Raw genomic sequence first — 21,189 nt, 5'->3', positions numbered from 1 at the left:
GACCTACTGGGGCGATCTCGTCTGTCACGTCGGAGAGTTTATGTAAGATCAGGTACGGACCAGAATACTGGGAGAGTAGTTTTTCCGACAAGCCGACGCGACGTGAAAGCTTCCAGAGAAGGACAAGGGAACCAGGTGAAAAATGGTGGTCTCGGTGCCAAAGGTCGTAGCGTCGCTTTTGAGAAGCTTGCGAGACCGTGAGGCGATGACGAGAGACCTCTCGGGCCTCGGTGGCTAGGACAAAAGCATCGCAAGCGTAACCAGTATTAGATGATTGTACTGCGGAAGGTAGCAACGTGTCGAAGGGCAAGGTGGGGTCGCTACCATAAAAGGTAAAATGGTGAGAATCCGGCAGTGTCACGACGGGACGAGTTATATGCAAAAATCATGGTAAAGCGACGTCCTAGTCGTGCTCATCGTCGTATACGTACAGCCGCCCTCAGAATATTTAGGAATATGGAAAATGTGAATAAGTTGAATTTTCTCGCTATACTTCACTACAGAGTGTGAAATGTATGTCAGGAATGTGATGATTGTGCGGAGAAGTGTCAACTCTACCTTTCAGTTGAAGGACTTGTGCCTAGGCTGGGATGAAATTTAGATTTTACTCGCATCTCGTGTTCCGTAAGCTTTTGAGGAAGTGTGTACATGGCCAGCATTTCAGTTCGTGTGCGGTTGAGTCATTCGGTGAGGCTGTTCGTTTGAGAGTGGTACGCGGTAGCAATCTTGTGTTCTGTAGAACAGGAGCGGAGCAGATCATCGTCGACCTGCGATAGAAAGTAGCGGCCGCGATCCGTAAGAAACTGGCGAGGGGCTTCTTGGCGCAGAGGACGCAGTAAAGAAAGAAGTCGGCGACATCTGTAGCGCAGCTGGTTGGCATTGCTCCTGCGATAGCATATCTCGTAGCATAATCTGTTGATACAGCAATCCATTTGTTTCCTTTAATGGAAATTAGAAAGGGGTCAAGAAGGTCGAGGCCCACACGGAAGAAGGGCTCTCTAGGGATATCAAGTGGTTTAAGCAAACGAGCAGGGGACGTAGCAGGCGTCTTCCGGTGCTGACACAGGTCGCAAGAAGGAACATAACGGCGCACAGAGCGATAAATGCCGGGCCAGAAGAAGCGGCGCCGCAGGCGGTCGTATGTACGAGTGATGCCCAGATGTCCAGCAGTAGGAGTGTCGTGAAGCTTCTGGAGCACGGTGAGTCGGAGATGGTTTGGAACAACTAGGAGGAGCTCCGGGCTATTAGGACGAACGCTACGACAGTATAATGTTTCATTACGCAAGGTGAACATCCGGTGGGAAGGGTCATTGGGCAAGGAGCTTAGACGTTGCATTAGATTTCGAAGAACAGCACCTTGGCTTTGCTCGTCACCAATATGTAGAAAGCCAGAGAGGGACCGAATACTGATGTCCAAGTCTGCATCGGTATCACCCGGTTCGATCCACGGGATACGGGTGATCCACAGGCAGTCAGCGTATTTATGCAGGCACCGACTTATATTTAATAGAAAATGTATATTCTTGTAGACGCAATGCCCAACGTGAAAGTCGTCCAGTTGGGTCCTTCAAAGAAGAGAGCCAGCAGACGGCGTGATGACCGGTTACGACGCAGAAGCTCCGGTAAAAGGTACGGTAGAAATTTCGCGACCGCCCTTAGGAGCGCGGGACATTCCCTCTCAGTAATGGAGTAATTTCGCTCGGGCGTGGAAAGAAGGCCGCTGGGGTAAGCGATGACACGGTCTTGGCCCTGTTGACACTGAGCGAGGACAGCACCGATGTCATTACCACTCGCGTGAGTTAGTATTTCAGTGGGCGCAGAAGGGTCAAAGTGTGACAGAATAAGGGAAGTTGTAAGCCGCTCAATCAGGGTAGAAAAGGTTTTCTCCTGCAGTGGTCCCCAACAGAAAGAGACGTCTTTCTTAAGAAGGTCAGGGAGTGGACGAGCGATCTCGGCAAATTTTTTCACAAATGGCCGGAAATAAGCCAAGAAAACTGCGGGCATCGTTCGTTGAACAAGATACAGGAAAATTTCGCACGGCTTGAACGTTCTGTGGATCATGTTGGATTCCGGCGGCGTTTACGAGACGGCCGAGCAGAGTAATTTCACGGTGACCGAAATGGCACTCGGACGAGTTTAGATAAAGGCCAGCACTGCGAAAAACGGAGAGTATAGTCGTCGGGCGCTGCAGGTTGCTCTCAAAGATCGGCGAAAACACGGTCACATCATTGAGATAAGAGATACATGTAGACCGCTTCAAGCCGCGCAGGAGAGAGTCCATCATGCGCTCGAATGTAGCTGGCGCATTGCATAATACAAAGTGCATGATTTTGAGGTGATAAAGACCGTCCGGCGTGACGAAGGTGGTTTTGTCGCGGTCCATATTATCGGCGCTAATACGCCGATAGCCGGAACAGAGGTCACTTGATGAAAAGTATAGGGATCCGTGAAGGCAGTCAAGAGCGTCGTCAGTGCGAGGCAGGTGATAAACACCCTCCTTCGGTATCCTGTTCAGGTGACGGTAGTCAACGCAGAAGTGCCACGAGTTGTCTTCTTTCTTTACTACGACATCCGGTGATGCCCACAGGCTACTGGAATGTTCTATGATGGCCATCTTGTCGACCTCTTTCTGTATGATGGCCCTTTCTGTTGCGGAGACACGATATGGCCACCTATGAATGTGGCTGGCGTCACCGGTGATTGATGCGATGCGTGACAGCAGATGTCTGGCCAAGTGGATGGTCGTACAATTAAAGAATCCCGATAAGATGACAGGAGGTGACGAAGAGCTGTTGTTTGCTCGGAAGGAAGGTGAGGGGCGATCACCTTACAAACATCGTCCGCAGGCGTCGAGCACGAAGGAATGGGTGACAAAGGTGCGTTGGTACTCGGGAAGGATTCGGAGGCCAAAGAAGAAATATCAAATTCATCCAAAGGAGTGATGAGTGCGATGGCAATACCATGTGGCAGCACATGCGTCGAAAATACAAAATTGAGGATGGGCACCCGGGCGCAGTTTTCGAGGATCCGGATTAAGGAGCTTGGTAGGGGAATATGGCGTGACAAAACCACGTCAGTAAGCGGCGACACGACGTACTCGCCATCAGGTATGGGAGGACAGGGCGTAGCCGCCTGTGGAGACAGCCTTGCAAACTCAGCAGAACATAAGCGGGGTGAAGCACAAGTTATTGCGTCTGCGTCGGCAGAAAGCGGCAGATCCAGCTCTACAACACCTGCGGAGCAGTCAATTTGGGCAGAGCGTTTCGAAAGGAATTCGAGGCCGAGAATTAGGTCGTGTGGACCGTGCTCAAGGACGATAAATAAAACAACGCTATAATGGCCCGCAATGGTCACACGTGCTGTGCAAATTCCAAGAACAGGTGAAGTATTCGCATCGGCGACTCGCACAGTGCACGGTACGGCGGGCGTCAGAACCTTTTTGAGCCTTCGGCGGAGAGCAGCGCTCATAACTGAAAGCTGCGCTCCTGTGTCAACGAGAGATGTAACTGGAACACCATCAACTTCAATGTCCAGTAGGTTTCCACGTGTAGGCAGGGTCAACAGAGGATTTGTGGGCCGGGTCGGAGTTGCAGCTTCACCTCCGGGAGCTGCACCGCCTAGTTTCCCGAAGGGAAGCGACCGGTTGCAGATGGGGACGAAGAGCGGTGAACGCGAGGCGAATGGGACCGACGGCCTAGCGGAGAGGGGTAGCGGCTGGATCTTGTGGGAGAACTGTCGGCGTTGATGTTCCGAAGGGCGAGAAAGTGCGACGGTCTGGCACTTGGCGGTAGTGACTCGGAGACAACCACCGAGGAGGCGACGACCAGTGGTTGCAGCAATGACGGGCGATGAGTCCAATACTTGAGCAATTAAAACAGATGGGTCTATCATCCGATATGCCCCAGTCAGCTGGGTTGCGACGGAGTGCCGGAAATCTTTGCGTCTGGGAGTGAGCGGCCGGAGAAATCTGGTAGGTGTTCGTATGGCGGACCTAGTAGAGATATGGAATGCCCAAACTCGCTATTTCATCCTGAACGACCACTTGTATAAGCGAGATAGCGGGCACGCTTTCCCGACAATTGGAATGAACTCGTGAGGCTTATAGCGCATGAAAAGACAAGAACGAAGGGTGAGATGACACACACAGGCGCCTGTGTGTGTCATCTCTCCCTTCGTCCTTGTCTTTTCACACGCTATAAGCCTCACGATGTCAAACCAACAAGCCCAAATCACTGCATTATGGAACGAACTGGAGCCGGAGCCTTGGCCTCAAGCTCACGGCGAACGATGCGCGTTCTCTCTTCCGGTCCTGTCGGCTGAACGAACTGCAGCGGGTTTTCGCACGAAGATGTTGCGACGGTATTGGGCAATCTGTCAAAAGTTTGAGTGACGCGGAGGCCCTTCGCTTGTGCGAAGCGCCGGCACTCCTTTATAATTGCATCCACAGTGTCACAATCCTTTCACATCAGGAGATTGAACGCATCATCTGCAATATCTTTTAGCATGTGACTAATCATGTCTGCCTTGGTCTTGCGGTTATCAGCCTTGCGACAGAGGGCCAGCCCATCCTGTATGTACGCGACATAGGATTCTGTTGACGTCTTAGTGCGTCACGCAATTTTTTTTTTTTTGCTGACAACTGACGACCGACCGGTCTGCCAAACAAGTCTCGCATTTTTTTCTTTGCAGACATCCCAGCTCGTTAGCTCAGCTTCATGTGTATCGTACCATTGCTTCGCAGTTACGCTCAGATAAAATATCAGGTCTGCTAGCATCATTGTTGGATCCCACCTGTTGTCGCACACTCGCTCGTACAACGTAAGCCAGTCCTGGACGTTGGCGTTGTCCGTGCCACGAAATGTCCCCAGGTCCCGCGGATGAGTGAGGATGACCGTTGTCATGGACTGCTGAGGCGTTGTCGCTTGTGTCGGTTGTTCGGCCATTGGGTGCGGCAGGTAGATGACGTCCACTGCGACGTTCCGCGATTGTACCCGGCACCTCCACCAAAATGTTGCAGGAAGAAAGCATGTACACGAGTGTAGGATAATCTATACTTACAACTGATGTATGCGGTGTTCAGGCAACGACCCGAGTCTTCGTCTTCCTCTAGTTGGTGTTATCTTCTACTTTCCCTTCAGCGTAACAATATTTCAACATCAACGAGTATTTAATCTATCATGCTTCACTCTACAAAATTTTTTTTCATGGGCGCCGCCATATTGCGTTGGCAGCAGCACCATCTATGAGTGGTCGCCCTGCTTGTTTGGGCTGCACTTTGTTGGGTAGGCCAGGAAAACGCTCGGCGGCATTTGCTGGTAGTTGTTTTCGTGCTCAGAGCGCCTGCTCAGTATGACGTCGCGTCTTTTACATTGCAAACAGTTCTACATGAGATGGTCTGAGGAGATTTAGCTCGGAATGGTCGAATTTTCTTGTGATGAGGCGGATGTAGCACCCTGCCCAATTTGCGCGCGTCTTATAGCCGACAAGCGGCCTTGGAGATAACCTGCGTATTTATGAATATTCGTTTCACAAATGTGTTCTTACTGCAACGGTCTCCGTGTTTTAAAAGCTATAGTTTAGTATAAGCGTTATCATACCGAATAAGTTGCGCTGTTTTCTTTGGCCGATCTTCTGCCCGATGTAGCATTTGCCACATCATAGGGGGATGTAGTCATGTGGCAAATACTACATCGGCCAGACCGGTCGTTGCGTTAACGACATATTGAGAGAGCACAGTGTGCAAGTCCGTGCACTAGCGAGATCCGGTCACTTAGGGGAACATTGTAAAATATGGAACTGCACAACAATATTAAACAGCACACGTGTTCTAGGCAGGTATAAGGATGCAAAGTGCCGTTTGATTCTCGAAGCTTCCTGCTTTCAAAAAGAAAACGATAAATGTGTCCGTACAGCTTCTACCGCTCTGTCAATGAAGGAACGCAATTAACCTGCATCAAAATATGTCTAACATTCATTTTTGCTAACTAGCTTCAAGCATGCGCTACAGTTCATGTTCCGCCGTCTGTTGGCGCATGCTCAGTGAATGTATATAACTGCCCTTTTCCTTCTTCTTTCTGTGGTTTTACGTGGCAAAACCAGTTCTGATTATGAGGCACGGCTATAATGGAGGGACTCCAGAATAATTCTAACCACCTCGAGTCCTTTAACGTGCACTGCCACGCAAGCACACGGGCGTTTATTGCATTGCGCCTCCATCGAAATGCTGCCTGTCGCGGCCTGGGTATCGATCCCGCATCCTCGTGCTCAGCAGCGCAACGCCTTAGTTGACTAAGCCACCTGGGCGGGTGACTGCTCTTTTTTATGCACTACAATCAGTAAGACCAGCGTCCTACCTGTCTTTGCATATTTCCTTTTCTCTTAATGTTTTCCTATTTTTTTAAGCGCTGGAAATCTATGAAATGGCCAGGACTTCCGTGCGCGAAGGCTTCTTATATCGCTTTTCTGTATACTAGTAACGGCGTAGCTGAACTTTATTTAGTGAGACGGTGATAGCCTATAAAGTTGTTTTTGCACCCCTGGCTAGATTTTTTATTTATTTTCTTGCTATATTGAAACGTAAAAACTAAGTGTTATTGAATCGATTTTTATGTGTACAGAATAGACAAAGCTTTGGAGGAGTTTCCATTTAAATGAACGAGATGGCAGAGCTGTGTTTACGCACTTACTGTGTGGCCTACAGGTGCATTTATTACACCTTCGAAAAATAAAGAGAACACAAGTTCGGAGCGGGGATCTAAAATTAAGTAGTGTAGTAGCTCAACGAAATGCCGTAGTGAGGCACGAAATGTGATTCAGGAATTATAGGGCAATGAAGAGTTAGCGAGAAGCCTTGGCAATGTGTAGTACCAAAAGCTTCGGCAGCAGAGAGATTCTTAGCAAGACGATTCAAAATTCTACCGTACGTCAACGTCAAATACCGTAGCAAATGTTGAGCGCATCAGGAACTTACTCCATGTATATCGCCGTGTTGCTGTGCGAATAATATGTAATTACCTTAAATTATACAGAGATGTCTGTAAGCAACACTTGCACGTATTCCCAGGCACAAGCAATCTCCAAACTAGTCTCACATATTGACCTATACACACAGACACCACAAGAACAACTCTTGTTTTAGGCTCAGAAAGTATTCGGTGAGGGTGTCCCGCTTTTGCGGTAAGGGAAGCTTTAGTTCGGGAGCGTCTGTGTAAATACACGGGTAGAGAGCAACCACTTACCTTTACAGTTTTGATTTAGCCCATGCATTTCAACAAATGCTTGAAAACTGCAAGATTAAGGAAAATTCAGCGTCAATTTTACACCTCTGTAACACAACAATGAAAAACAATACCAAAAGCGTGCAAACTAAGATAATAATACATCTAAAGCGGACAAAAAATACGAATTAAAAGCAGGTTTAATATAGACTACCCAAATGAGAGGCGGCCTTTTGGAAAACTACTGTAAACATTTTAACAATTTCACCTTATCTGTACATGCAATACTTCTAATTTATCAGCTTTGGATTCTCCACCAGCTGTAATTTACAACCTTGCAAAGTTTGGTGCTGGCGCTGAATTACTGATTTGTAAACTGCGCGCTACTATCTTCTTAACTTTCCAATTTTCTTGAAATTTTGTAAAACATTTTAGGTCATTTGCTTATTATATACTTAGAATTAAAACTTTCCTGACAAATGGGAACAAATTTTATTTGAATCGGTCTAGGACTTGCCTGATAAAAACATTTCTGCGATTGTGTCTTTTTTCAATGGGTAATAAAGTTATTCTCAGGCAAAGTTTTCCTCTTAAACATCCCTACTTGATATGAAAGTTGATAGTAACAGTGTGACCCTTCAACAAAACAACAAAGCAGGTAATGGAATGGTCACTGTATACAGCCTCTAAAAAGTGAAAGAATAAAGATATAAAGATACATTGTTCATCGAATTTTTCGATGATAGAGACTTTGTGCAGATGGACAGCTGATAGAAGCTAACAATGAACCACAACGTCTAGATTGACGTGTTAGGACGCCGGCGTCAAGTTATTCGGCGGGGACATCATGGCTAAACACTACACACTTGATATTTACTGGACTGATCGCTGTGCGATTTGTTGTTGCTTCCACATGTGGAATTACCGCCGAAAGTGCAGCGTTATGAAGACATCACAGTGATCCACACTGCTGTGACTAATGAGCTGAAGAATATCTCGTGTGAAGTTTTGCTTCGTACGGCATATGGCTGGATTTGTTGACCACTGTGCGTATAGAGCCAAGCGGAGTACCCTGACAAAATTTAAAAGAACTCGCTTGTAAGTTGAATGCGTTTTTTTATAATGAGACCCGTAGCGCTTTTGATATAGGTGTAATTCGCTACTGGTGTAGCGTTCTCTTTGAAAATGTCTTCTACAATGTCATCATTTTCTACAGCTACTTCAGTTTCATTTTAGTGCATCGCAATCACAAGAACTGCTTCACTGCAAACACCGTCTAAGCGCACTCGTTCCATGTGTTTAGTTTTGTGCTCACTCTTCCTCTGAGCTGTGATATGTTGTCCTTCGTTGTACAGTTTTTCCCTGTTTCGGAGTGGGAATTGCGTTTGTTCGGAAGTCAGGCGCCCACTCATGTATAACTGTTTTCTTTCAGCGTATAGTGCAGCACGACGTCAACGGATGGTTTCACTTTAAAATAATTTTTTTGCGACTTTCCTAAGTCGTATATTCCGTGAGGTACCCAAGCCTAGATGTGGTTCGAGCATGAAGCATTTACTAAAAAGAAAGGATACCGCCACTTATTTGGACTGTTTTGGCTATGACTCAGTATTTCGCACGTATAAGAAGTATGAGTCAGAAGCTTTACATATATCTGTAGCAACATATAGGCGCGTACATAAAACCCAACAAAGAGGTTTAAAAAATCGTTTTTGGATTTTCGAAATGAGTCCACATAACATGCTTCTAACTATATACATAAGCCTTTCATATTTCATCTGTACATTTTACTGTTCTCGCGTCATTTAAAAAGAATAATGTACTGCTTCTTCCTAACAGCACTTTTTCATAAGACCAAATGCTCTAGTATAGGGAATTCGTCTCCAATGCAACGTGGTACATATCTAGAAATAGATCTGTTTTGTATTCATGAATAACGCTATAAATTCCAGCCAGCTGCGCTATTGTAATGCAGACATCTGAATAGAGGTTCGTCGACTTGCGTAGAAGTGATGTCCGAATAACGAAGCTCAAATAAAACAATGACCCTGTTTTGCCAAAAATCATGTGTGATGTTGTTTGTGTGTCTGTCAGTGGCCAAGGCCTACTTGTCGACATTTTCTAGAAGCCTCCTCTCGAAGCGTTTTTCCATTTTTGATAAAGCACAAGTATCTGAAGAAGTGTTATAAGAAGAGATTTCAGTTGCGAGCGGCAGTCGTTGCTAGGACATTTACTGAGCCTTTAGCTCCCTATAGAGAACAGCATCATTACAAGCATCCAGGTCTCCAAAGCCATGCGCGTCTTCACAGCTGGTGAGTATGAAGCTTAATACTAGCTTGACAACTGAATGTGCTTGGTCTGCTGTAATCACATAAAATCTGCTAGGACGCAGTCCCTATGTATATTCTCACTTGGAATACCTGCACTTCCAGGAAGCCAGACCCACTATTCAATATTAAATAAAATACGCATAGAAAACATAAAAGGGTGCACAGTGGGAATGGGCCCATGACGCTTGTAGATATTGCTGATTGTAATCACAATCTTACTTAATTACTTACTTAATTAGTGGCGTCACTCTTCTCTATACCCGGGGTAGGTAACGCAGTTTATACGACATTGCAGAACATCCTTGCTGAAACACATGAGAAAAGGAACTTGGGGATATTCGCGTTTCTTTTCTTACAGCGAAGCTCTGCCTACCATTTCCGCGAAGGTACCACAAAGTTGCAAAGTTGTGTGGCGGTCTCGCCGAGCTTCATAGAATAAAAGTTGACTATTGTATACGGCATTCAAAAAGGCAACCTTTTTCATGCCATACTTAACGAATAATCAGTATTTGTGTTGCTTAATTTGTGTTTTAGCGGTTCCTCTTTAAGAGGCCCACTGGGAGGAGCTCGAATTTCGTCGGTACTTATTTCAGAAGTTTAGTTTTAGTATCAGTACTTTTGAGTACGTTTGTTCCACAGCGTATGATAACGCTTTGTAACTTGTTGACTTTAAACGTAAAATACAAACCTCTGTACAAGGCTCGGATACAGTGAATCCTGAAAAAAATGTCACAGTTTCGCCCTAAGGGCGAAGCAATGAATGCGATAGCAACACAGCAATGTCATACGAAGTAAGGTGAGCGGCCTTGGTAGCAATATGAATTGTAGTAAACATGAGCTGATTAAGTAAGCAGGTGTGCTGCGGCGTAAGTAGACCGACATGAAGAGAGACTCGTTGACCACGAGAAGGCGCGTGTGAAACGGTGGTGTTGATGAGAAGCGCTTACCGCGGGCAGCGCGTGCGAAGGGACACACCTGTAGTGCTGCACTGCCGATCTGGGCAGCATTGCATGTGTAGCGTGCGTTGGAAAATGTGGCCCGACTATTACTAACTGAATGAACAAGCGTGGTGTGAGCGCGCACAAACAAACATGAATAGATCACACTGAATTACTGCAGCCAACGACTGTCAAAACGCTGGCAGCGAGCGCATACGCCGCGCAGCGGGCGAAGGTACGTGCGGTCTATCGCTTCAACGGAAACTGAGCGGCGAATGCACGGCGCATAAAGGTCAGAGCCGTGTGGAGATAAGAGACGGTGCGGTCGAAAGAACGACGAGCGTGGATTAAAGTTTGTCTATTCATCCATCAGCCCAGTAGCTATTGCCGTAATGTAACCTGTGATTGTCCACCAACAGGAAAACTTCTGTAAGTGAAATGCAAATAAGAATAACCAGTGTAATATTTATATTCATAGAAGGAATCTTTCGGAGAAGCTTTACGAGATCGAGAAAGCAAGATAGAATTATTTATTTGCAGTAATTTGTATGGTGTATACGAGGCTTTCCATCTTCTCATGTATTCGGCACAGTGTCAGCGAAGGCTCGCAACTTTGGTGGTGCCAGTGAACAGTCGAGTGCCAATCACAAATGGAGTCTTTCAATCGTAGGTAGATTAGTGTCCCGCCGTGCTTTTAAACACTTATTGTGTGTATATGCGTCAAAGTAGCTGCCGTCAAACAACTCGCCAACTGTTTTGCAGCCCCTCTGATATTCTAGGCTTCACTTTCATGCTGCTGCCCAAGATATCAAGTTATGTTGATATCCGTTGCCCTCTAGCTATTGTAACCTGCAGTTAAAAGTTATTGCTTAGTAACAATTCTGTAATTTATGGAGTACCACTTAATTTATTCAAGCCATGTCTATGCAAACTTGGCAGCTTCTCGAGTATTTTGGGACGACACCAAGTTAGGCCATTGCATTGTGCACTAAAAACTGCCCAGACATATAGTTGTACAGCTCTCTTTTTGACCACAGATTGAACAAGAACATTCTCACGGATACTTTTGAGGTACGGCGTATCTTACATGCGTTAGAATAATTTTGGATTTTCTTTCACAGTTTTTCGATTCGTCTAAATATGCTTGATTTAATATGCTGATGAAAGATTCGAAACTTAACAGGGGCGTTTAGTAGGGTTGGGAGGCACCCCAGTATTGTCGCAATGACAAAAAAGGATTTGGCAACGGGAGAAGAAAGCGATGAGTGCCAAATATACAAAATAGATGTTGGCGATGAATGATCATCCGCAATATTACGGAGCGCCAGGTAATGCCAAACGCGCATTTGAATTTCTCTCTATTTCTAAATTTATGTAACCAAGGGAATGCACCTTAAATGAAGAATTGTCAAGAGTCAATACAACCTTTTAAATTTTGTAATGCGTAAATTTAGAATTGTGTAATTTTGTAAATCTAGAGTGGTAAAATAAAAAAAAACTGTGCAATAAGAATGCCTTGGCTGCATTAGAGCGGTAAAATTTTAACATCGAAGCTGTTTAACCTGGGCATCTGCCGTCGGGTGTAACGCCGAAATGTGGGCCGATCCTGGTTGTAGTGCTGAAAAGGTCTAATCGAAATGACACATTGCCCTGTGAACTAGCGAAGCTGGAGGATGGTTCGTCGAGTGCACGCCGCAAAAGCTCCGCCTGGCGATGACGTCACCATGCGTCGCCTAGCAACGCTTCGCCCAGCTGCGCCAACCGCGCCGAGCCTTGCCACAGCTGCGTGAGCCGCGACGTCATCGCGCGCGCCGCATCGCTTCACCTTAGCTTTGCTGATCCATGACGTCACCGCGCCGTACGGAGTGGTTGTCGCGGCTGTGCAAAGGCGGCGGTAAGCCGTGACGTCACTGCGCCGACCCACGGGATATATAGCTCCGCGTCGCCGCCGCTGCGACAAAAAAGCCCCGCCATCTCCGCGCCGAGCACATCGCCGCGAAGATGGGACGGCCGAAGAAGAGCGTCACTCCTGAAGAAAAGGAAGCGTGGCGCAAAACTCGAGAGAGTGAGACAACTTCGGTCCGATCCCGGGTATCGCGCCGCCGAAGCGGCGGCGAAACAACGGCGATTCGCAGATCGGGAGTTACGAGCCCTCGAAGCCGAGAAAAAAGGGTTGCAGCGTGCAGTAGCGTTCATATACTTTAAAGACCGAGTGTTCGTTGCTTCTTGGGCTGTCGACAATTCCGGAGTGATCTTGCGCAAAACGAGGCCGAGTCTCGAAGCATAACCTCGCAACAACTTGGCCGAACCGAGATAAAAGTTGGTGGCGTCGCCAACTTCGCTGTTTGCCCCGTCTTTGCACCACTAATGTGAAGCTGCGCCTAATTTTTATATTGTGGATTCAAGGGTGACACATAGGAAATTATGAAATTTACGCGTCTGGGTCACCGTCTGGTACGACTGAATAACGTAAATATTGGTGGTTTGTGGACTATTTCGCAAATTTACACTAAACTAATAAAATTTAGCATTCTTAGCAGAAAGCGCGCCGGATACAATCAGTATATCAATCGCACGCCTATTCGTGGCACCATTGTACATTTGCATTTGATGTCGGGGCCTTTAGCGAGCTCCTTATAAACAGTCGTTGATGTGTTACTTTGTGTAAGCGATGAGTCAACAGGTAAGCCGGGAAAAATGTGCACTCAATAAAATTGTGCCCAACGCTTTTAATAAGCTACTGAAAACAAATATATAGTCAAGACAACCTTTTTTGAAAACAATAAAAAAAGCTAAGTCGGTTGGTCAACAGTAGTACCTGAAACCAATATCACGTGAGCTTCCCCTGCACCGCCAGTCGTATATTTGTTGTTGAGCGTCACCACGTATCACGTGTGTACTTTCTCTTGTGACGCAATACAACGGCGTTATATTAAAATAAATAATTTAGGAAGAAATTCTGCATTCGGTCTTTTGTTGTGTAAGTCTTCAGCAGCAATGTGAATGTCACTTGTGTTCAAGCAATAAAGTTTTAACAATAAATGAAAATTCGAATATGTGCTTGCCTACACGGTGACAACCGTAAAAAAAACGTAGGCGGCCCTAATCTTTCACTTAGGTGTCTCTTATTGGCACTCGCACCTCGGTGTTGGTGTTCTGTGGTTTGGTGTGCAGTAATCAGTGATTTCTAATTATGCCAGACACTTCAGTAGCTCAACTTGTAACTAAACTTATACTCTGCCATCATATCTATAATGAAACCCATGAATTTTGAACTGTACTATATTTTCTGATTTATTTTGAATTTCGTCCCCGGTCGGCTCAGGAGGTGAACCGGAAGTGCTGAGCAAGAAACAAGAGTGTCACTCGATGATCGTGCCACTAATTACAGCAATATTTTCTTGCAGCCAGTACACTCGTACTGCTCCTGCTTGCGCTTTCTCGTGCAGTGTCCTCGCGATCACTGATGCCGATGACACTCCAAAGTGGGCTCTCCTCGACAGGATCTTCCATGGGGGGTGAAGGTACAGAACTTGAAGAAAGGTCTCTCGCCGAAAGGAACCTAGCCACAGAGCGGCTCTTACCAGAAGAACGCTCCAACATGGAGTCGCCCCTGGTTGCGTATCCACCCTTCAAGTGAAGATGTTTGTCAGAAGCTCCTAATGTTCGCAAAAATTTACTGCGAAAACCCTCAGGGTGCCCTTGACCCATAAATAAATAGTATTGCCCGTATTTGCGCGTCTGCTGTGCTTACTATTATTATTATTTGATTTGTAAACATATACACAGGAAAGAGAAAGCGATAAGCAAGGCTGGCAACTGCCACCAGAAGGGGCACAACGCCTGCCTACTCTTCGGAAAGGACGAAAGAAACATAGAAGGAAAGATAGGAAGGAGGGGAGGAAGGAGGAAAGGAAGAGCGAGATGACAAATCACAAAGAATAAAGTACAACATACAGTAGGGCCCGTCCCTGCAGGTCAAGCTACTAGAGAATGTAAAATAAAAGAAATAGTTGCTGCGGGTTACAAACGTGCCCCTAAGTTCGTTGCTTCTAGAAAAGTAAGGAGAGCACGATGAGCTTGATCACGTCGAGACGCACAGCCACTGGGGTATAAACATTCATCTAGAGTCGTACACCGCAGGCCAAGGAGTTGATAGTCCCTCACCCGCGATATGCATTGCGCATTGAAAGCGGGTCATTCCAATATCAGGTGCTCAAGCGTCTCGCAGCCACCGCAAGACGTACACGATGAGCTAGTCACACGTCCTTGTCTGTGTAAACGTTCGTGCACATTAACACAGCCAACCCTTAGCTTGAGTAGCTGCGCTCTAGCGCGACGAGGCAAGCCTCGACCGCGGACACGCGGCGGGAACGTTCCATTTGCTGTGCTTCTCCCTTCATTGTTTTTAATGCATTAGCATTCTTCGGGCACTTCAAGCACTTTCCGGGGAGAATAAATCAATCAATGAATCTATCTACGTTTGTATCTAATCGTTTTCTCTCGTACCAGAGTCACTGGGTAGTCCGTGGTCGTAAGGTGAGAGCGTCGGGCTGGTGTGTGGAGATAACAGGATTAGAAAACGACCATCGGACCAACTTGGGTCACAGAATATGTGCGAATGTATACATGGGTGCCACTCTTTAACGAACCTATTTCACCCGGACATGGGTCACAAGATGCGGGACAGGGTAGGTACCGCTGCTCGAAGGAACTCTTTGATGCCGACCAGGAGCACTGGATATGAGACATTCGTTCCGGGCCGGTCTCCAATGAACTTCTTTTATGACAACTAGGGTCCCTGATTATGTGCTAGTAGGTGCGTACCGCTCTTCCAACGAACGTTTTTGACGGCGACTTGGCTAAAAAGCTAGGTTTCACTGGAATGGTGCCACTCTACAATGACGAAGATTCCTCGAATTCACCAGATGCTGAGCGGAATCAAACCAACGTTACAGGGGTTCCTCAAGGACAGCAATCTGACGCATTAGCAGGCTGTGCCACCAATCGACTGGGTTTATGTGCCGCTTTCAATGAAAAAATTTCACGCGAGCGCTTCAGTGAGCTGCACCATGAATGCCCTGGGTATCTGCCGCTCTTCAATGAACTTCCTTCCAACTTGGGTCATTGAGTAGGTGCCACGATGGAACAATTTTCAGTGTTTCCTGACACCCGCGCGCCACGCTTGTTGTCTCGGAGGCCAGTGCGACTTCTCGGCAGCGCCAGCAGATGATGCCGCTTGTCCAGAAAGAAGAGCGAGAGAGGAGCCTGGTTGCGACATGACGCGGCGTTTCTCAGTGTTCGTACGCATCAGCGCGTCATGCAGTTTGTAGGTCGCGTGCAGGGTTCGTGGCGGCGGCTCTAGATGGCGCCGAGTGTTCTTAGGGACGCGCGAAAGAGGATTCCAAGTGTAGTACACGCCTCACACATATCTCGTTTCAACAGTGGCAATACTTTGTGACGTAACGCACCTTAATGTTCGTTAGGTTGTTTTTACATGTGCTATCTAGCACTTACGGCAACAGTGCAATAAAGTGATTAGACAGTTTTAGTTTAGCGTTTTTACGCTCCGCTTAGCTGCTGAGCGGAGCGGAAGCACGGATGCGCATGCGCTCTCCGCTTAGCCGCAAGCGGGCTAGCGGAGCGAGAATCACGGTCCGTTTACAAGCTGCCTAAGCGGAGCGGGGAGCGTTGCTGCCGTCTTCCGCTAGCGAGGGTGGGCGATGCACGCGCCCTCTCTCGCGCGTGCAACGAAGCACCTTGCATCAATGCAAGAGTCGTGCGAGCGCGAATAACTTGTGTAATACACCTCCAACTTGTTCTTTAAGGAAATAAAGTGAACCGCACAGCTAACAAAAACGTCGCCTGCGCATTGGCGTCCCAAAGGATTGGATTGGATTCGAAATGTAACCTCGCTGGCTATCACGTGGGGTTCACCAATTCGAAGCTTCATTTTCCACTCGGTAAAATGGACCGGCAACGCATTGCAAGCACCCTTCTAGATACTTCATGAACAAATAAGTTATATATATTCGTTGTACTTTGTAAAAGTGACAAAACGTTTTTTTTTATTTTGTTTCACTACGCTGAATATGGCCAGAGGGCGCTGCAACTACGAAAGGTCCGCTCCGCTACGCTACACGCATAACTAAAACGTGAAAATCGCCCGCCGCTCCACTGTGGCTTAGCGGGGCAACTCTGAGCGGAGCGGACCGTAAGACACTCAACTAAAACACTCTATTTAAACGCATTACCGGACGCACTGATAGGTGTGACTGGCATAGTTGAAACGACGCACTGCTTGCCACCATGTTTCCTTGGGAGATGTAAATGGCAAAAATGTTTGTGCCATGCCCGGCATAATGGCGCCTAGGAAATAAACAAAAATTGTAGTTTGCTGTGACGGAACCCGAGTAGCCTAGTGCTTTATACGTATTCGAATCTTCTTAATTCTAAACATTCATCTCGATTCTGTACAGTAACAGAGCAATTTCTAAGGGGGTTTCGTACTAGCGTATGGCCACCGAAGTTACCTACAGCACGCAGATTTCTTTTTAATGTTCGCACTGAACCTCACCTAAAGCACTTTAGGTGCAGCCTCAGTCAAGTCCTGGATAACATCCTGCACGTAATTGTTCCCCTTCATCTCAGCAAGAAAAAAAAAATGTCGCAGTTTCGTTGGAAAGGCGAAGCATCGATTGCGTTAGCAAATTAGTAGACAACTATTCGAACTATAAGGATCGCCCGTAAATACTTGTAAACATTAGCTTACTAAGTTAACAAGCATGGTGTAACGCGTGCACAGGTAAACATGAAGACATCTTGCTCGATGATCGCAGCAACTCGCTTTCAATACGCCGGAGTGAGGAGGCGCGGCAGCAGCAGCAAATTAAGGAATTATCTCTCGTTTAAACGCGAAATAAACGTCGAAAGCACAGCGCATACGAAGCTGACGGCACTAGTTGCACTTTGTCCACATCGCAGATGGCTTTGAAGATGAGGCCCGCACTGGTTCCCCCTTTTTCCGCGTCGCAGATCGCTTTCAAGACACGACGCGTGGGCGTCGTGTCTTGAACGCTCCCCTTAAACGGCCCCCTTTTCTCCCCCACCCCCCCTCCATGCCTCGCGCGCGACAGACAAAGCGCGATTCCGTCCCCGCCTTTCTCCTTGAGCCGCAATCGTCGGCTGACCATCGCAAGCTTTCACTCGCACATACAGCGTACGGCGCGCGGCGCCGATGTTACCATGTTTGGACTTTATGCACCCTAGCTCGAAAGCGGGCTCAACGTTCCTCTTTAGAGGCTTTCACGCGGATGGCTAATCGTGAGGGCAGCCGTATCATTCTGACTTGTGGTATCAAAGCCGAATAAACTGCCAACAAGTGTCTTTCTAAATCACGTTACTACGAACACCATTTCAGCGCACTGTGAGAACCGTGCAGGCTGCAATAGAATTTAGTGCACTCTACTTTGTCTGTACACAGCTACAACCTACTGATCGACGTCAGTGAAGAAACGCAATAAAGGGTCTCTCGGGTTTATTGTCTACTCATGGGGGCTCCGTGGTGCATTAGGGGAGTCTGTACCGGTAGATAACACTGTCTGGTGCTGCGTTCATGAAGTGCGCAATATTCAAATCTTCAGTGACATGCATTACTCTTCCAGAAGGCAGCGCGGAAATCTATTGCCAACAACAGCGATGCTTTTCACGACATAAATGTAGTTCTTGTTTCACAAAAGTGCTCGCACGAAGTTTCTGGCACAAGGCCTTGCAGAATTCAGCAATTAGATGTCATTAACTAAATATTGAAAATTTCATTTCTAAAAATTCGGTATTTCACAATACATTACCAATTTTTGCGCCTAATATGATTCTTGCCGATGCTGCAATGTTTCGTCGACAAAAACAATAATTTTCTTGGGAATCACTTTTAATAATCGAGACCATCCTCGACCAAAAACGTGGGAGAGAAAGATCAGGTAGATGAGCGTCCAGTTTGCTACCCTACAATGGGGGAGGGGAAAGGGAGAATAGAAAGAGGAAATAGGGAGAGTGAACACTGTGCGTGCACGCTGCACTTCGTGCAGCAACGCACCTTGATAGCAAAGTCCAAGCAAGTGTCTTGCTTATACGTACATTAGGCTGCCGTCATTCTGCTGTGTGAAGCTAATCTTTGTGCTTTCTCATTGCTGGTGATGTACGTTGAAGTCACCTCGGATGACCAAGAGAGAAGTACTCATTACCAGTACGTTCCAGTAAGTAGCAGTAGGTCATTAGAGTAAACCGCGGCTTTTTGTTTTTTGTTACTTCAGTACGAATAGAGTGCTGCGGATGAGCCCCGGTGCTCACTGAAGACTTGCAAGCTCTCGGAGTATGCAGCTTATTCAAGAGCATTCGGAAGGTAATAATCAGAGACTGGAGCATCACAAACACCTGCCGGTCTTCTTGGAGCAATATTTCAGGAGCACGCGCTGTGCACTCTATACAGCGGAGCGCTGTATCGTTTGAAAAGGTTCTGGCTCCGGCTGTGGCTTTGACTGTGTCTGTGGCGTTAGTAGTGCGTACCAAGCCGTATTGTTCTCCATCATGACATTGTTGTCAGATTTAGATTGGATTCCGCCAGGCCTAGGTGGAAGAGGAGGAAGTGTTGTCGGTTGTGGCGCACTCTTCACAGAGGCATCGGTGTTCTTTGAAGTCCGACGCCGTCGGGACGCTTTCACAACGGCCGCGACAGCTTCCAAACGAGACGAACAGTCTCTTAACATCTGCTTCAAGGCCTCCTTTTCCTTATTCATTTTTGGCCAGTCCTTAGAGGAAGCGCCACGGAACCCAACGCAATTGGTTCATTTGAGAATCGTGGCAGCACAGGCGCCTGCAGCATGCCATGGACACAGCACGACCAAACTAGCACACGGCGCTCACGTGTCCCTGCTTCATACAAGGGCCGCATTGGAGTGGCCTTGGAATAAATACTCACACGGGATGTCTAAAGTGACCCACTTTAAGGTACGAGGGGAGAGACTATTCCTTGAAATTTTTCTTCACAGAGCGGGATGTGTCGAGGAGCAGTGCAGGGGGTATGGCGACTCCGTCAATGGCTGGCTTCACTGGAATCGGCAAGTCAGAGCTGGAGATGGAAGACGACTCCTCGTTGTAGACGATGCCAGTTGTGGAACCACTGTCAGTGGTTATACGAGCGGACCTTCATGCCACCAAGTTCTGCAACTTTACTCAAAGTGCTCAGGCAGTATAATGTGCAACGTTAATAGCCAACGCAAGAAACATGGAGTATGCAAAGTAGTCTAAAGCTGGTATATACCATCTCAACTTTAGCTTACTCATTGTATACTCCTCGAATGAATGAAGATTGTTTTTAGTCTGGGCACACTCGGTTTCTGTTTTGAAATGCCGCACAGAACATGATTTTGTCGATAGAGGTGAGCTGATGTTTAAAGTGGGAAAGTTTGGAGTTTGTTGAAGGCACTGCACTGCCCATTGGTGAAATGTATTGCGTGTGGATATTAAAAATATGAGCTAACATGTAAACTGCTATCGCCTCGCATAAGTTGAAATTTCCGTTATTTCCTAGCCTACAGTGACTCTGCGTGTCTTCGTGGATTTAGTGAAAGGTGTATCTCGTATCTTGAGATACACAACACCCCAAATGATGAATAGAAAATAAGGATACTGATAGCCGGCTTAAAGAATGTATTATGATACAGATACAAGGTAACCGAAAAGGCTCTGAGGATAGTATCTAGGACACCTGTATCTTCGATACTGGCTAGTCCTCACATCAGGGGAGATTATTTGCTTCTCATGTACCGTCAGTAGGCCGAGCGGCACTACGCCAACTTATAGACATGATCGCCCTGTCCAGATTGGTGGATATGAAAAGAAAGTACAATAGTAATTAAGCAAGAAGTCAAGTTTTTAAAGAGCTCTTGTGAGATGCGTTCCAAACGCTTTTGTATTTGATTGGTATCTCAACATTCAAGATTGGCATCACAGCGCCCCAAGCACCGGGCCATAATGTGCAAGTTTGTTTTAGATCTTAGTTATATGTAGTTTTTTGTCTTAGGGGGGGGGGGGGGGTTATTGCCACGGCAATTTCTCTTAATTTATGATGTTTGGTGCGCATCGTATTCGGGCTATAAGGCCGCTGTTCTCTATGAATACATCAATATCTTGTGCTTTATGTTGTTGTGTACTCCCCAACTATGGCAAATTTTTTCCCCCACTATTATTGCAATGTGATATCGCTGTGGTTTTGTTTTATCTATGCGCTAGAAAAACATTTGTTACATGTGCGTCTCTTTGCTTGCCTTAGTAATACTTAAATCATACAGCTATTGGTCTCCTGTGGCGAGACTCTTTAGGTGGGTTTTTCTATTCCAGCGCTTTTATCGACTTCCTTCGTCTAGAAAAATGGCCCAAGCGTGATGATTTACTTCTTTCACCTTTTGCAGGTTCGTCTTGTTGGGTATGGGGCGATGTGGAAGATCTTCTAAGAAGCACCAAATACAATTACTAAAATTGTGTAAAGTGCAAATACGTGGCGGCCTTATTACCCGTAATGTTGCGTATCGTAGAATAGGACAGAGATTCTTATGCGTAAATAATTAGTCCTGCCTAGGCATTGCTGTTTTGAACAACCAAATATCTCCTATTAGCTGTATACCTGCCGTTTCTCTTTTTAATGCTTTG

At 46.6% G+C, this 21,189-nt stretch overlaps 1 long non-coding RNA gene across 1 annotated transcript; it reads left to right on the top strand.

Annotated features, from left to right (window-relative positions):
* The first annotated feature begins 9,434 nt into the window (after nt 1–9,434).
* On the top strand, nt 9,435–14,182 carry LOC119459660 (uncharacterized). The gene is made up of 2 exons (XR_005193740.2): nt 9,435–9,526; nt 13,890–14,182. It is a non-coding gene; the product is annotated as an uncharacterized LOC119459660 (long non-coding RNA).
* The last annotated feature ends 7,007 nt before the right edge of the window (nt 14,183–21,189 follow it).

This window comes from Dermacentor silvarum, chromosome 7, assembly GCF_013339745.2.
Source record: "Dermacentor silvarum isolate Dsil-2018 chromosome 7, BIME_Dsil_1.4, whole genome shotgun sequence".
NCBI lineage: Eukaryota > Metazoa > Arthropoda > Arachnida > Ixodida > Ixodidae > Dermacentor > Dermacentor silvarum.
Note: the sequence above shows the minus strand (reverse complement) of the source record. Positions and strands in the feature narration are given on the sequence as shown.